At 33.3% G+C, this 15,858-nt stretch overlaps 1 long non-coding RNA gene across 1 annotated transcript in view; it reads left to right on the forward strand.

Moving 5' to 3' along the window:
- The first annotated feature begins 2,601 nt into the window (after positions 1 to 2,601).
- Positions 2,602 to 15,858, forward strand: part of LOC147830022 (uncharacterized) — an 81,676-nt gene continuing 68,419 nt past the window's right edge. The window contains exons 1-2 of the long non-coding RNA XR_015442552.1: positions 2,602 to 2,670; positions 2,820 to 2,890. This is a non-coding gene — a long non-coding RNA (uncharacterized LOC147830022). The remainder of the gene's footprint in view (positions 2,671 to 2,819; positions 2,891 to 15,858) is intronic.

Here is a 15,858-nt window from a genome sequence, read left to right on the forward strand (position 1 = left end):
TTGTTCATCTTCTTTCTATGATGTTTCTGCTCAAGTCTTCTATCCTCTTTTGGTGAAATGTCAAATCAAAAGAATTCTTTCAACTTTTTGACTTTATGACCCCAGCATCTTGAGGAAAGTACTGACTTAGCTGCAGTTGGTGAAGGTGCTTGAAGCCCTTTGTAGAATTCCAATGGCTTGGAGCTTCTTCACACCTCCCATTTCAGATTCATATCTTCCCTGAGAACTTAATCAGCCTTAGGTTATCAAGGAAATCTGGAAATGTAAATCTAAAAGTTTTCAGAGCCAGGAAGATACGAATATCAATGGACAATAACAGGCAGTGTGTTTCTGTGCAATTTACACAAAATGTTTATAGCAACTTAATTACAGTGTTACTGATACTTTGTTCTGTTGACACATTCAGCAAATCTCAAGGTTACAGAATAGTTATTAAGTCAATCAGCGTTTTTTTGCTCAAATTCTTTTATTGGTATATTTTAGGTATGCAATACATTTACATTTATCATTGGGTGCTTGTACCTGTACATAATGTATCTTCATTCTTAATTTTTCCCCATTACCTGTGCACTCTTCCCCCCTCCAGCCTTCCCTATTTACAAAGACTTTGTTTCCATTTTTTCTTTTCTCATAATTTTTCCTTTCCCTTCTTTCCTTTCCCCTTCCTCTCCCACTGCCCCTACCCTTTGGACCTTTTCTTCCTATTTCAAATTATCAATTATTCATTTTAATCCTTATTTACACTTTGAGTTTCTCACACTAGTTTTAATTGTACTTTCAAATCTGGTGGCTCATAGTATCAGTGCCTTACTTAATTGTTTTCAACATAATGTTTGGAAAGGTCAATGAAAAAATTGTAATTTTTATTTGAACCCTAAATATATGTAAAACACGTAAGATATATGACTGATGTAAAAGCCAAATCATATCACTTTCCTTTTTGCACCAAGAAATGAGAGGAGGGGTGAGGGAAAAGAGCCAAAAGAGGTGAGAAATGAATTAAGATGTGTTATGTACATAAATTTCCATGATGAATGTAATCATTATATACTACAAACGTGCACTAACAAAAATTTATAAAATGAGCCAAAATTATCTTTCCTATCTTTTCAATGCTCCACTGATGTCTGTTACATTACAGTAAAATCCAGGGTCATCTCCTTGGTACACAAACAATCATAGTTCCTTTGTCGTTAAAGAGCTTCAATCTTACATGGAGCCTTAACCAGCCCACTCAACAAACCCTATATAACTCCTACATGGTAAGCTATTTTTAAGATCTTTTCATTAACTCTATTCAACATCTACATGTTTGCTGACTTTTGGTGTGGCTAGAATCTTCTCATAATTCAATATCAGTTCAAATATACTCTCAACAAAACCTTCTAACTAAATTATTTCAATGAAAGTCCAACCCCATCTCCAGAAGTTCTTTGGCCTATTATTCAGATTAATTTTTGTAGCACTCACCATTATCTGATTATTTTTTCTTAAATTCTTTTATTGGTACATTATAGGTATACAATACATTTAGATTTATCTTTGGGTGCTTGTACCTATACAAGATGTATCTTGGTTCTTATTTTTTCCCCATTACCTGTGCACCCTTCACCCCTAAACCCTTCCCTATTTAATCCAAGTTTTTTACTCATGATTTTTCTTATCTCTCTCCTTAGATACTGCCAAGTAAATTCTCATGATCCATTTGTCATTGCTCCTTTCTTAAACTGACTATTAGGGTGGTAATATTTCTCAAAACACTAAACTAATTTTCAAGACCCCTTTGCAGTTTGAGGTGGTCATGTTCCAAGTTCTGAACAGCAAGATGAAATTTCTGCATGTTGTCTCAAATTCTAATGGTGCATGGTGGTATCTGAGGAAGTTATGTCTTGCTACCCCCTCTTCTGTGTTACTTTCTTTCATATTCTACCATCTGATCCATGAATGGGAAAATGGATAATATGCTATTGAATGTTACTATTTCTAGGACACTAATCCATCTTCTGCACATCTTTGTGAGGCCTAAAACCTATACTGTACTCTTCCAATATTATTGCTGAATGCATATGTATAGGGATCAAGTACAACATTATTAGTTGGGAAATTCTCTATTAATTGTATTTGAATAACAAAAGTTTTCCTGAACATTAAAGGTGGATACCTTACAGGAATGTAATGGATACCACTGAAAACTCTTCCCTCTCAATATCATAGATATTATAAAGCTAAACTAATCACTTTATGATTTGTGCGTAACCACTCTGAGTTTGCACAGTTTTTAAAGACCCTACTCATAGATGACATGGGGTGTTATTCAGAAGCTGGACTGCAATCACCACTGCAATTTTTAAATACACCATATTTCTATGTTTGCAAGATCAGTTCCAAAGGTGGCCAGTATCTATTTCTTTCCTCCTTGTATGTGGAATTTATCTCTCTTTCCCTTGAACTTGAAGTGGCCTTGTGATTTGGTTCTGCCAATGCACTGCATTGGAAATATTGATCTCCTTATTTTTATCTGTTAAGAGGTCTGAGTGCTTCCTTCTTATGAGAAGCCATCTACAATTAAAGAAATCCAAATACCTGGTGATGTTTATGCTATGAGGAAGTCCAAGTTTTCCCTTTGAAGGAAAAACCAGAGTATGAAGGAAAAGCAGCAGAAACAAGAAGGTGAGCAAAAGCATGAGTAGCTTGGGAAATACAACCATTTCTGTAGGGCGGGGGCATTTCTGCCAGCAGAGTGACCAGAGATAAAGCTGAAAATGACAGCAGTGGAGAATTTGAAATGAGTTATAAAATCATACTAATTGTCTCAACAGATCCTTATTGGATTTCAGGAGCTGTAGAAAATATTGAAGTTATGACCTGATAATGCAGGTTTCCTTTTCTTGTGAGTATAAAGTAAAGATAACATATGAGGTTTTATAGCCCAAACTGTTAAACATAAAAATATCCTATGCCTTATGATATGACTATGGCTATGTATACTGTTGACATTTCCATTCTGGGCACAGAATGTTGGTTTAGAGTGTAAATATTATTCATTTTCTCATGTAATGCATATAAAATGATAATAGTGAATTATCTATGCAATGCTGTGGTAGAGAGTCTTATTTTTTCTGTAAGTCATTAAAGGGGAAAATCATATCTTTAATATGATAAAAAAATTTACATGTGCCTTCACTTTCTTAAGAAAAGACTATGATTACTAATTGCAATCATGTTTTTGTGCCAATCATTATTTTTTCTTCTTTGATAGTAGAAAGAGATGCAAGGACTACACACTAAGGCACACTTGTCCCAGATAATAACCAATGATGTGATTTTCACTGAAGCACTTATTCCCTGATATGGTAAAAGTTATTTGTCATGTGCTAAAACACTGTCCTGCATTTGCATATGATTCTATATCCATGACTGATAACTTCCATGGTAAATAGCAAACTGGGCTAAAAGCACCATTTGTCAGACTCAACATGGTTCACATTATCCTTGTTTCTTTTTCTACTTTTTGACTTTAGAAATAACAGCATCATTTTTATAAGCTTCCACATTAACCTCAATATAAATGTCTTCATTAAGTGAGGAAACAAAAGGCACTGTACAGTACTTGAATCACACTGTGATCTAGTAATGTTGGCAATATTACTTATGTTCTTTTCAAAAGCTCTCATTTTTTTCAACTTTTTACTAATGTCAGCAAGAGAACAGTAAAATTAGACAACTTAGAAATTCAGATTCATCTTAGCCTAATAGAGTTTTTGATTAAGAACCATTACATAGAAAGATATATTTCTTCCCCTGAAAGAAGAAAGTTTGTACTTGATTCACATAAGCCCTTAAAAGAGAAATACTGTCCAACTTAGTTTTCATTTCTCTGTTATATTTCACAGCATTTTCTCAATTGATTTTCCTATTGATTACTTACCTAACCTTTAAAATTCATTGTGGAGTAGAATTTTTCCATAATACCATATATTTTTGTCGTTTGACATAAATGTAAGCTGCTTGATGCTTAACTTGGTCATCTTCATTTATAAATACTTAGGTCTATTTAAATATGCATTTAAAACTTTATGCAAATAGTAATTTTCCATTTATATTTAAGAATTCAGGCATTTTGTTTCTCTCATTTTGCCATATTAATAAGGTCATATTTCTCACAGAAAAATCAAAGTCTTTATATATTTATACAGCACAGTTTTTATAGGGGCATATTGATGCTACTCTGATAATTTTATAAATATTTTATGTTTGCAAGTGTTGTATAATTTAGAAAATATTTAAAGTGATACTAAGTTGTGATTCCAAGCTATACAAAATAATATTAATACTAAAATTCAAAATAGAATACATTTATAAAACTATAAAAGATTTTAATAGTGCAGTGAATTGCAATATTATTTCAATCATATGTATCTGCTAAATTGATAATTCCAAAAAGTTGTACACCTCTATCAGATCTATGGCTGATTAAGAAAAATTAGAAACTGTCTAAAACATAATACAGTATTAACATAAAAATACTCCACATAAAACATCAATAATGAATCAAATTTGCAATATGCCTCAAACTCTGAAGCACACTTGATAAGAATCCATCCCTGTATTTTCATCCCAGACCTCTCATGGGGCACACTAAACAACCTTGCAAAGCAAATCTAATAACAATACTTAGGGCTTATTAAAATTCTCATTGAAATTCACTGATTTTCCACAAAGAATATATGCTAACAGAAAAGATAGTATGATATATTCAGACATTATTTGTAAAATAATGAAAAGACAAAGCAAGCTATATTTTAGCATGGAAGGCTAAGGAGCTCTAGATATTTTAATTTCAATGAACAAAAAATGTGTTATTATTGAAGATATTTGAAGATTTAGTAATGTAAGATTATTGCTTTACCTTATATAACAATAATACTGTGGCTGACAATGCAAATATTATAATAGTAAAAGCAGTTATTATAATATCACATTAATAAATAATACCAATGTGTTGGACACTGCATACAACAAAATTATGAGCATACTTTCAGGGGAGGAATTTTTGTTCTAAGTAAAAATAGCTAAATGTTTGTAGGCAAGATGCTATTCTAAGGCTTATACACCTAATCTTGTTTCTTTGTCACAACTCATTTTACATGTGAATAATCCAAAGATATAATAAATGATTTGCTTTGAGTTACATGCCTAATAAGTGGCCAGTAAGAGATGCAATCTTGGGGCAGTGTGGAGTCATCATAATCAGATAAAGAAAATGGCAAAGTAACACCCAATAAAGAAGAAATGGCAAAACAGTGTAAGATTAATGAGTATTATATGGCATTTTGTCTACTTATTAATTACATTAAAAGGTTCTAATTGTCTTAATGAAAAATCTTTGTGAAGCAATAAAGTCAAGTACGTATCAGATGAAAATCTTATATACTACCATATATATGTACATATATATTATATACAGTGTATATGTTACATATGCCCCAACTCACCAGACAATTCTACTCTAGGCTATATGTCACTGCAGATAATAAGCTCCTTTATTTTAACACAATTTAAAAAGCATTTTTTGTTATTTGTAGCCAACAAGCTTCTACTGGATTAAAAAGAAAAAGCTCATAGGATTTGGATCAAGTAAGATATTTTTATATAAGTAAATGAAAAGCAGGCAACAGTTATTAGATGTTCATCTTGTAGAAGGAAGTCAGGGAGGAAGCAGTCTAACACTGGTGGTCGGTGCTGTCACCAGGGTCCTGGGCTTCTCTGCCTTTCTTTCCCACTCACAGCACAAAATCCTGGCTGCTGTCAACTCAAGCCTTGGCCCCTGTATTTATGAGAAAAATAGAGAAGTGAGAACAACCTCTCTGCTTGAGGCTTGATATTTTTGTTAAGGAAGGAAAAACCTTTCCCAGAAGAATTCTCATTATATTTCTTATAGCTCAGGTTGGTCACAGCTTACTCTTTAGAGCTATCTCTGGGAATTAACTACTATACCAGTCTGGGCACAGTCTAGTCATGCTCTGCTAATGACCCTCCCTGGAATCAAAGGATCACCTTTTGCTATGAGAAGAAATTGAACCTTGCTTATCAGGGAAGCAGATGATATATTCTTGCTGGTGGACTACACTGGGGTTGCTTACCAGGGCAACAAAGTACTGGAGAACAGATTTCCTTATAAGAAACAATGGTCTCCACTCGCTATAGGCTTCTTGTAGGATTTTATTTATTTGTGGACAACTCTTAGCACTGTCATATATATATATATATATATATATATATATATATATATATATATGTATGTATGTATATATATGTGTGTGTGTATCTGTGTGTGTATGTGTGATCAGCATCACCATTTACTATGATCACAATCTTAGTATATTCTCAATACTATGATTACCAGGATAATGTATTCTTTCTTTTATTATTTTTTTCCATTAAGTTTATTGGTACATTTTTTTTAACTCAGTGGTTCTGCCACCTGCCTCACAAGCACAAGGTCCCAAGTTTGATCCCCCGTACCAAAAAAGAAAAAAGTAATCCCAATGATGAATGTAACTGTATGATATATTCTTTGATTAATAAAATGAGGCCAATCCTGCTGTCTCCCACTATATTACCTGTTTTCACCTTCATATTGGGATAGTGTGTCTTTCTCTTTTAATTCTACAGAAACTCAAGTAAATGTAACTTTTGCCATTTTTCATAGCTGCTTCCTACCCATGCCTAACTCATTTGGACAATACCTGTTGTAGTTGCCTTTTTGTTGCTGTGACAAAATATCTACGAAAATCTACTTAAAGGAAGTAAAAATTAGTTTGGCCCAAGGGTTCAGAGATTTTAATCCATGATCACTTGAATCCATTGATTTGGGGTCTTTTGTGGGCAGAACTAATTATGGTGGGGAGCACATGGTAGAGCAAAGCTGTTCACCTCATGGTGCCAAGAAGCAGGGAAGTGGAGGGTCCCCATATACCTTTCTCAGGCATGCAAGGAATGCCTGAGTGGATCCCACCTCCTAAATTTTCTACTGATTCCCAAGAATCTCATCAGCTAACAACCAAGTATTCAACACATGAGTTCTTTGGAGACATTTAAGATCCAAATCATAATATACTATTGGCTGGCCCACACCAATATTATTCCAAAAAGGCCAAACAACCTTCTCCAGACAGAGACCTTCTCCTTGTGCAAATGTCCTTATTTCTGGGTCTGTCCTCAAAATGCCATTGGATATATCCAGACTATCTGATTGGAAATTTAGGGTGAGCTGAACTGTGGTTTGCTTGAATATATAAGAAATGTCTTATTATCATGTGTATTTTTTGATAAAGGGGACACAAGCATCTAAGGTGTTTTCACTGTGAAAAATGAATATAGACATGATCCAGTTAATCAGTACTTTAATGTGGGTTACCTTACTGGAACAGTATTGGTACTTTGTCTGGTACAACAATTGCATTTTGCTGGCAGAGGGGAGGCAGAAGCACTTATGGGTTGTGAGCCAATGCAGACTGCTGTGCTGGAGAGCCCTCCATGGCCAAAGGTACACAATCAGAGGACGTGGTCTCTTGCATAGGAGGGATCATGCCACTTGGGATTTTTTTTTTTAATAAATTTTGAAAAAAAATTGTTATCACAGATTTTCCTCTAAAATACTTTTTTCACTTTATGTTGGTTGGTAACTCTCCAATTCATTCCATTTTACTTTGAATAATGGGATTCAGAGATCCTCACAATTCTAAAATGAAATTCATCTAAGGCTGCCCGCTACGGGGATGAATCATGAAAAGGCTTCTGAAACTTTTGAAATGGAAAATGGGGGAAAAAACCTTTGCAGATCAAAATGCACTTTATGTTCAAATTTTCCAAAGAAACAGACTTCCTGAAACTACTTTTCATAAGTTAGTTTTAGATTTTAATTGGTCAGTATAGGGTAATAGAATCAAACAATATAGTGGTTATTGCAGGTTTCAAAAAAGTTATTCTTATCCCAAGAGTTCTAAAATTGTAATCAGCCTTCTGTTGTTATATATTCAATGTGAACTTCATTTAATTTCTCAGTGTTTGAAAGTTAACTATCATTAGTTTGTTTTTGCACACTTCTAAATACACAAGTAATATTTCAAATTATAAAATTAAATGAGATGGTGAAAACAGTATTGTATAAATATGATGAATAGTGTTATGTGTCATCTCAGTTGGTTTATGGAGCAAAGATATGTAATATAGAAAAGCAGTATTATGGATGTTTCTGGAAGGAGGGATTTTGGTTGAGGTTAACGTTTATGTTGGTGCCTTCAGAGGGCGATCACCATGATGTGGGCTGTGCCCGCTAGTCCGTTGAAGGTCTGACTGGATTGAAAGACAGACCTCGTAGAGCAAGAGGCACTTCTGCAGCAGATGCCTTCAGACTTGAACTTCAGGATATGCTCTTTCCCAAGCCTCCAGCCTGATAGCTTCAGACTTGATCTATACACTTTGGACTTGTCAGCCCCTCTGCAATTGCATAACCCAATTCCTTAAAATAAGTTTTTCTGCAATGAAATACACAGACCATGTTTTATATATCTCTGGTAAACCCTGACTAAATATATATGTATGTATATCTGGCTTTGATCTGTACAAGCAAAAAAGGGTTATATTTAGAAACACACATTATTCCTCACATAAAATTGGAACTCAGTTGCATTCATATCTAATACTTGAACTAAAATAATACTTTTTATTTATCAAATTGCTGTATCTCATAAATATATAGACCAGGCATATACCTGAAGGGAATATAAGTTGATAAAATATTCTGGTAGGCCTGTTGCCAATAAGTATTAACATAAAATAACTAAAATTTTTTAACATTTTACTAGGAATTTATATCTAAGAATTTACCTAAGCAAATTTTTAAATTAAGGAAAATTAAGGAATATTACATATTTTTATTATATATTTCCTTATTCAGATGAGTGAAGAAAATGTAATTACTGATTATAGAGTGAGAAAATTTATACAAGTAATAATTGCCATTCTATTTTACTAAAGATAAGCATTTATCAATTAACTGCTAAAATATATTATGAAACAAAATATCTATTTGTAAGGAGCAATTACTTTTGTGTAGTTGAGGTAATGTTTTAGAGTGCTATTTTTCAAGCCACAGTAGTTTTTTCAAACTGGTCTTTAAGCCAAATTGTTTTTTTCTTTTTTTGGAGGCAAAAATAATATTCTGAACATAAAGGATTTTGCTCAGAAATTTTGGTTATACAAATGTTAATTAATCACCAATCATCTTGGTGGAATTTTTACTTAGTAAAAGAATCCTAATTCAACAGTCTGTAATATGATATAAAGTGTCCTATTTTGGAGTCCACTTCAATGCAGCTCAATTAAAAATCTTTTGGTATAGTGCTTTGTATAAGCAAACAACACAGGAAGGTCCAGGAGAAATAAAATGGTTCCAGAGAGTTTTAAAGAGTTTGTTTTATTGTGTTGCCAGGTAGTCAACAATCAGTTACCCAAGAAGTTACTGAATTATGATTTGAGCAACTGTATGAATGGAAGGTTTACAATTGCTGTGAAAATTTGTAAAATGTGGTTGTGGAGGGAGATATTCCTGGAATGATCTACTAGGTCCTAAAGTCAAGAGTTATCTAAACAAAAAGATGGGACATAGCACATTGAAAATCAAGAAATGAGACAAGAGTATAGAGAAAATGGAAAGAGACAGAGCTCAAAAGTCCATTACAGGTCAAATCACACAAAATTAGTCTAATAATTTGGGAAAGTCATTCAAAATCATATTTTAAATCTTTTTCTGATTGTTATATGAAGATAAATGTAAAAAGATCCCGATCTAGTACCTCAAGAGTAAGTTCATTGGTGTGTGTTCAATGTTCATCAACTTTCATTTTATTTATTTCCTTACTTATTGTAGTAAGGATATATAATCGTATATACACACTCTTCACAAATTTTAAAGTGTTTTAAATTTTAATAACAATAAGCAGTATTGTTTGCAGCAGATCTCTAGAACCTAACCATCTTTAATAACTTTATACTGGTTGTGTGGCAAGGGGTTGCAAAGAAGGGGAAATGAGAACCTCTCAGGTCCTTCTGTCCACCATTCTATTTTCTGCTTTTAAAATGTTTTCAGATGAATGGATAAAGAAAGTGTAGTACATACATATAATGGAGTATTATTCATCTTTATAGAAGAAGAAAATCTTGCCATATGCAACATCATTGATAATTCTTGAAGACCTTATGCTATGTGAAGTAAACCAGGCACAGAAGAACAAATAAAAGTAAAATTGACCTTTTCAGTACACTGGGCTATGGATATTGGAAAAACAGTAGATTGACATCCACACAACCAGGATTCAGAACTGCTTCATCTCAAAATGCAGTATTCCCTTTCATTCTCACTTTGTTGTCCCACCATCTCCCATTTTCTAACCTCTGTCAACTACTTGTCCATTTTACTTCATTGTCGTTTTACTTTTTGAGTGTCATCAAAATTGAATGATGTAATATGCAACATTTCAAGATTGGTTTCATTCATTCAGCATAATTATTTGAAGATCCATCCATGTAATATGTGTATCTACAAGCCATTCCTATTTTTGTTGGTTAGTATTATATTATATGGATGTACTGCAGTACTGTTATCCATTCCCTTGTTGAAGAACATTTAAGTTGATTTCAAATTTGGTGGTGATAAATGGATCTGCTATAAAGAATTGTGTACAAGTATTTTTTTTTCTTTTTTTATAGCACAACATGTATTGGTACATTTTAGGCATACATAATGATAACAATTGTGTACAAGTTTTTGTGTGAGCACAAGTTTTGAATTCACTTGTAAATATGCCTGGTTACAGGAACTGATGATTTATATGGTAGTTTATGCTATTTTTATTTTTAAAAAACCTGCTGAGCGATTTTTCAGAGTGGGTATAATATTCTGCATTCTGATCACTACTACAAGAAAGTCTCTTTTGTACCATATCACTGTAGATTTCTTAGTTATTTTAGCCAGTTTAATAGGTTTGTAGAAGTATCTCATCACGATTTTAACTTGCATGTTCTTATTTGTCATCCATACCATCTTTGTTAAAAGGTCAGTTTAAGTCTTTGTCCATATTTAATGCTGCCACTTTCTTAAAATTGAGGTTTTAGTTTATATTTTATGCAAATGCTTTTTTGTTATGTGGTCTGTAAATATTCTTTTCTCAATCTATAGCTCACACTTTCATTCTCTAGTAGTGCCTTTTATAGATCAAAGGTTTTTAATTTTAATGAAATCCCATTTATATTTTTTTCTCTTTTTGGATCACACATTTGTTGTTACATATAAAAATATTTTGCCTAAATTAAGTCTACAATGTTTTATTCTAAAAGTTATACAGTTTTACTCCTATTTTAGGAACTCATTTTGAGATAATTTTTGCCTAAAATGTGTCATTTAGATTGAAGTTATCATTTGTAGGTAGATGACTAATTTTTCTTTTGTGTAACTTAAGTTGAAATATCTGTCTGTTCTTCATTGAAATACTTTTGTCAAATTTCCAGGAGCCTATTGGCCATATTTGTATGGGTCTATTTTGCACTCTATTCTTTTCTATTGATCTATGTGTTCTGTCCTTCACCATTATCACACAAGTTTGATTACAATAGATTCATAAGAAGTGTTCACATTGGGTGATGTGAGCCTGCAAATTAATTCTTCTTTTGAAAATTATTTTGGCTACTTTAATTTCCTTTCCTGCTCTTACAAAATTTAGAAAGAGCATATTTATAGCTACAGAAAAAGCACTCTGATGGAATCATACTTGCAATTGATTAAATCTATCATTTTTGAGGGTGGCTTATATATTTTCTGTTTTGAATCTTAAAATTCATGAATATTGTAGGTTTCACCAATTACATAGATATTCTTATATTTCTTGTATTAGTGTTTTACAGCTTTCTCAACTACAGATCCTGCCCATGATTTATAAGTATGCTGCCTAATTATGCCATTTCTTTTGAAGTATTTGTAAATGATATTGCTTCAAATAATTCGATTTTAAGGACTTATTCCTAATATATAATTGTACAACTGATTTTCTAATTACTGATTTTGTGTCATGCAACCTTGCCAAACTCACTTATTAGTTTCACCATATTTTTATAGATTTCTTATGGTAGTTTATATAAATAATCATGTTGCCTGTGAGTTGGGACAATTTTAATGCTTCCTTTATATGTAATACATCTTCTTTTTTATGCCTTCCTGCTGTAGTTAGGACTTCTATCTAAGGTGGATAGAAATGAAGAGTGAATGAACTTGCCTTACCTGAAGTTCAGGCAAAGCCATCAGCCATTCCTTGTTAAATATTAGACCAGCTGGAGGTTTTGTGATGGGTGCCTGTATTAGTTTGAAGTATTTCTCTTTTGTTCTTTTCTGCTGAAACTGTTATCATTAATAGATACACAATATTCTAAAATCTAATTTTTGATCAATTAATAAGATCATTTACATTTTACTATTAATAAGATAGATCAAATAGATTAATTTTTGAATATTAAATAAGCCTGCATTTCTGAAGTAAACTAATTTATTATGATATATTATTTTCTTAAGTATTGATAGATTTCATTTGTTACTCTATTGAGTTTTTTTGTGTGTTCATGAATTATGTTGGTCTATAGTTTTTCTTTTTTCTCTTTTTTTCTGTAGTTTGTATCACCATATGATTTTTATGTGTGAACTTCATAGGGCTAAAGGATCCCCAGAGATCTGGTAAGACATTATTTCTGTGTGTGTCTTTGAAGATATTTCAGGAAAATATTAGCATTTGCATTGGTAGACTGAGTAAAGAAGATTGATCCTTACCAACAGGACTGGGAATCATCTAAAACTTTGAGAGCCTGAATAAAGAAAAGGTGGACAAAAGACAACTTTTGTCTTCCTAAGCTGGAGCATCCATCTTCTATACTCAGACCATGGAGCTCCTTGTCACCGGTCCTGTGAACTTGGACCGCAGTACAGTCCTGGCTTTCCTGGTTCTCCGTCTAGCAGAGTACGCATGGTGGAGCAGTTCAGTCTCCATATTACATAGTCTATTTTTATTATAAAGCATATATATATCTCCTGTTTTTTTTGAAAATGCTGACTGATATAGAGAATAATGCTCTCTTAGGAAGTGAATTGGGAAATAGTGTATACCCTGTTATCTAGAAGAGATTGCTTAGAGCTGGTAATATTCTTTAAATATTTGCTAGAATTTGCTGGTGGAATTACATAGCTCTGGAGAATTATATTTTGTTTTTTAAATTAATGTTTTGGTACAGTTTAGATATACATAATGATACCTTTCATTATATGGACTCTGTACCTGCACATGATATATCTTAATTATTATTTTTTCCATTCCTCTCCTCTTTTTTCAACCTTTCTTCCCCTCCTTATTTACAAAAACTTTATTTCTATAGCATTTTTCTATTCTCATTTTTCCCTTTTCCTTTACTTCCTTTCCCCTCCCCCTCCCTACTGCCCCTTTTCATTTGAACTTTTTCTTCCTATATCACATTATCTAATATACATTTTAATCCTTTTTTCCACTTTCAGTTTCTCACACCAGAGAAACAATGTAATATTTACACACGTGTGTCCAATTTATTTCACTTACGAGTATAGTCTTTAGGTCCTCCATTTAGCCATAAATGTCTCAAGTTTATCATTCTTTATGGCTGAGTAGTACTCCATTGTACAAAAAAACACATCTTCTTTATCCATTCATTAGTTGATGAACATTTGGATTGTTTCCAAGATTTAGGTATTACAAACTGTGCTACTATGAACATTGGTGTACATATATCACCGTGGCATGATGCTTTTAATTCTTTTGGGAAGATGCCAAGAAAGGAGATAGCTAGATCAAATGGAACCCATAGTCCTCATTTTTTGAGAAATCTCCACACTGATTTTCACAATAGTTGCAACCAAGCTACACTCCCACCAACAATGAAAAAGGGTTCCTTTTTACCACAGCCCACCAGAATCTGTTATTGGTTGATTTCCTGATAATAGCCATTCTTTCTGGAGTGAGACACAATATCAGCATTGTTTTACTTTGGATCTCTTGAATAACCCGAAGTGTTGAACATTTTTTCATATATTTATTTTCCATTTGTACTTCATCTGAGGAGAATATATTCATCTCAGATGCCCATTGTTGGATTGGGTCTTTAACTTTGAGGGGGTTAAATTTTTCAATTCTTTATTCTACATATAAGTCTTTTGTCTGAGGAACAGCTGGCAAAATTTTTTTCACATTCCGTTGGTTTTCTCTTCACCTTGTTAGTGATTTCTTTTGCTGTGCAAAAGATTTTTAATAAGATGAGATCCCAGTTGTTGATTCCTTGCAGTATTTCCCATGGGATTGGGGTTTTGTTCATAAAGTCTTTGGCTATAATTATATCTTCAATAGTTCTACCTATTAGCTCTTTCAGCAGATTTAGAGTTTCTGTTTTAATATTTATTTATCTTTTAATAAATTTTATTTTTATATTTAGATTGTTGATCCATTTTGATTTTAGTTTAGTGCATAGTAAAAGACATAGGTTTAGCTTTAGACTTCAGCATGTGGAAAGCCAGTTTTCCAGCACTAATTATTAAACAGGCTTTTTCCAGTGAAGATAGTTGGCCCCTTTGTCAAAGATAAGGTGGCTGGCTGCTTGTGGAATTGCTTTTGCATATTCTAATCTGTTCCACTGATCCTTAGATCTGGTTTTGTTTTTGTTTCTTTGTTTTTGCCAATACCATGCTGGGCTTTTTTTGTTTTTTTTTAAATCACAGTAGCTCATCACAGTATAATCTCAAGTCAGGGATTCTGATGTCCCTGCCTTACCTTTGTTACCCAGGAATGTTTCTCATTATTTGCAAAATGTACACAGGTAAGTATTTCTCCAAACTGGATCTCAGCTGTTGTTGGCTTCTTCTCTGAATTTGCAATGTGCCAGCGTGGCAGCATCTTACCAGAGGAGGATCAGCTTGCTGTTCCCTCCATGACCACAGGGAAGGTTGACCAAGCCTTGATCCTTATGTTGTTTCCCACAATGACGGGATGCAGAAATTGTTTTGAAAAAGACTTCTCAGGTGCTACTGTGTACAGAACAATATGGCTACATCAGATGGGGTCTGAGGACATCTCTCAAGAGAGGGTACACTGGTACCCAGATTAACTCAGCCCAGGCAGGTTCTTGTTATATCACAGAGAAGCATTTCAGTATTTATCAGAGAGAGGCATAAGCAGATTTATTAGTCAGAGTTAGAAAGTAAGAGGAAATGGGAAAGGAATGTCAGCTTGAGAAGCTGAAGCCGGCACAAGTCTGATGAAAATCAGATTGGTCTCTAATCACCTGATTTTTGTCATTGGCTCTGTTGATACGGTGTATGACATTTATTGATTTGTGTGTGTTGAACCTTGCTTGCCTCAGTGGGATGAATCATACTTGGTGGTGGTATGTAGACTTCACGATTTGCTGCATTCTGTTTGCCAGTGTATTATTGAGGATTTTTACATCTATGTTCACTAGAAGATTGGCCTGTAGTACTTTTTTTGATTGGGTCCTTCTCTAGTTTTGGGATCAGGTTAATGCTTGCTTTCAGGAATGACTTTGGGATATTGCTTCCCTTTTAATTTCATTAAAGAGTTTGAGGAGTAGTGGCACTAGATCTTCTCTAAATGTCTTATAGAATTCAGCAGTGAATCCATCAGAACTTGGGCTTTTCTTTGTTAGTAGGTTTTAAATTATATCTTCAACTCCATTCCAATATTAGGTTATTTAGCATTGTTATATCTTCTTGATTCA

The sequence above is a fragment of the Heterocephalus glaber genome, unplaced genomic scaffold, assembly GCF_053883595.1.
Source record: "Heterocephalus glaber isolate CG9 unplaced genomic scaffold, H.glaber_assembly_v1.0 deba00000331, whole genome shotgun sequence".
NCBI lineage: Eukaryota > Metazoa > Chordata > Mammalia > Rodentia > Bathyergidae > Heterocephalus > Heterocephalus glaber.